The sequence below is a fragment of the Oreochromis niloticus genome, unplaced genomic scaffold, assembly GCF_001858045.2.
Source record: "Oreochromis niloticus isolate F11D_XX unplaced genomic scaffold, O_niloticus_UMD_NMBU tig00007991_pilon, whole genome shotgun sequence".
In the NCBI taxonomy this organism is placed as follows: Eukaryota; Metazoa; Chordata; class Actinopteri; order Cichliformes; family Cichlidae; genus Oreochromis; species Oreochromis niloticus.
The window spans coordinates 17362-19622 of NW_020328890.1; the positions used below are offsets into that span (position 1 = coordinate 17362).

The 2261-nt window shown below is 40.2% G+C and overlaps 1 long non-coding RNA gene across 1 annotated transcript; it reads right to left on the minus strand.

Moving 5' to 3' along the window:
- Positions 1 to 792: 792 nt before the first annotated feature.
- Positions 793 to 2029, minus strand: LOC109197947 (uncharacterized). Its single transcript, XR_003218447.1, has 3 exons — positions 1968 to 2029; positions 1373 to 1520; positions 793 to 1225 (listed from the first exon to the last, which is right to left on the minus strand). It is a non-coding gene; the product is annotated as an uncharacterized LOC109197947 (long non-coding RNA).
- Positions 2030 to 2261: the final 232 nt, after the last annotated feature.

Here is a 2261-nt window from a genome sequence, read left to right on the forward strand (position 1 = left end):
TGGACAGAATCTGCAGCCTGCCTCTCCAAATCAGAAATGGCTTTAGATCTGACGCTAGCAGACAGGCATGCATGTCTCAGGGTGATTACACACTAACACATTGTGATTAATCACACACATTTGTATACATTTTATTCACAAGATTTAAAAAAAAAAAAGAAAAAAGAAAACCACTATACAAAATGTGTTTTGTGACAGGCTGCTAGTAACAAAGTGCTTAAAGATTTAAAATTGGTTCTTTGCCAAGTTTTCTGTTATGTGCACACACATTCCTTGACTTAGGCGCTTTTTAATTCTCCAATAATGGTCAGTGCAAAGTGTTTACACAAACAAAAAACAAAACCAATTTTAAATCTTTTTTTCAAATCGGGCTTAGAAGAAACAGCTGCGCTTCACTAGCACACTGAGGCATTTGGCAGTCTTGTCCATCCAAGGTGGCTGAGAGCATTAGGCAGGTAAGTACTGCAGATCTCTCCAGGAAAGCTACTGTGGAAATAAAAGAAATATTTTACTGCTGTAACACTGAGTTGAATTAACAGAGAATGAATAATCAAACCTTTTACTTTGTTAAATCTCACAAAAATTTGTCTTTTGAACAAATTGTTGTTTTAGTTAACGACCTCGGGTGAAACCAACTCTGGTCAGCTGTACAGAAACGATCAAAATAAACAAACAGACTCTTCAAATGAGAAATGTCAAAGTCAAATTGAGTTTTTATAGCACATTTAACACATCAACCAATGCGACTAAAAGGTAATAAGAGAGATGTACTGCTCCAGCTGTGTATGCTAGCTGTAGGGAGGCTTTTTATCTTGTTTACAGCATCTCTCCTGAGCAGGAAGCTCTGCCAGCCCAGCTGGGCTCTGAGCCAGACGTTATAGTACGAGTGGACCAAGATGATGGTGCTTCCCATCACACTCCACTCGCCAAATACAGTCTCTGATACACCATAGCACACCACGCACACCGCAACCTGGTGAGGTAACAAATCACTGACAGTGAGGCAGAGACAGTGCTGATGCATTACATGACAGTGTCTGTTTACAGTCAGAACTTAGCAAAGAGTTGGTGTGTGTGTGTGTGTGTGTGTGTGACACATAGCAGAAACTCCAGCAATCTGTAGCTCCCATTTACACAATATATGACTTCATCCATGTTCTACACTGGAGCTGTACGAAACTCCTCCACCATGAAGAGAACAACAGATCAACAGAGTGCCAAGCACCTGGCGGTAGAGTGTTTCAGAGTTATTATGAATTAAAAACAAGCAAATATACATGTTTAATTATTATTGGGCTGAACTGTTTGGGTAGAGCAAGTTTAAACTATTTAATTTAACGTTTTTGCACACTGCGATGCGGTTGTGTGTTACCTGGAGAGAGGTGAGGATTGAGGAGGAGATGATGATGAGAAGCCAGAAGTCCATGTGGAAGAACTGGCAGATCATATAAGCCATGTACGCTGGAAAGATCAGCAGGAAGAGACAGAGAGAAACTGCACGGAAGTGCTTCCACAAACTCCTACGGGACGGGCAGCAAAACCAGCATATGAGAAAGCAGGCAGGTTGATAGCAGGCTTTGCAAACACACTTTCAGTCAGATTGATGTCAAAAAGACAAACTGCCTGTTTAGGAATGAAGAAAGAAGGACAGTACACCGTAGTATTACTTAATTTATGATGTTAGCATGAGTTGTACTGATGACCATAGATAATGAATTCTGTGATAATTAACTAACTGCCCATAGTTATTAATAGTTGTTTATGATCAGTAAAAATAAAACAAACAGTGGGACACAGAGTTTTCTTAAAAATAAACACATGAAAAAAGTCTTTGGTATATTATCTTAGTTGCCTCTAGATGCTCCCAGGGCTAGGACTATAGGATCAGCTATCTCCAGCATGGACTGCAGGATGGAAGCAGCAACAATAAAGAGGACGATAGAGAGGAGGAAGGCTCTGTGGATGACCTGCAGCTCAATGAGGCCAGTTTGGACAGCAAGGATTAGCAAGGTGATAGCTTCAGTCATCCCCTGCACAGAGAGGAAACACATTAGAGTTGACACACCACACAATTATATGCCTTGGCTTTGCATTCAAGTTGGAGATCATATACACGTTATCCAGACTTGACCTTTGGGTATACAATGTCAATTATTTTATCCTATTAGACAGTTGTGTGAAATGCAGACATCCTTAAAGAATAGTTCTAGATATGTGTGTTTCCACACGAAGAGAGGTTGAAACAGACTAAACTAACACAC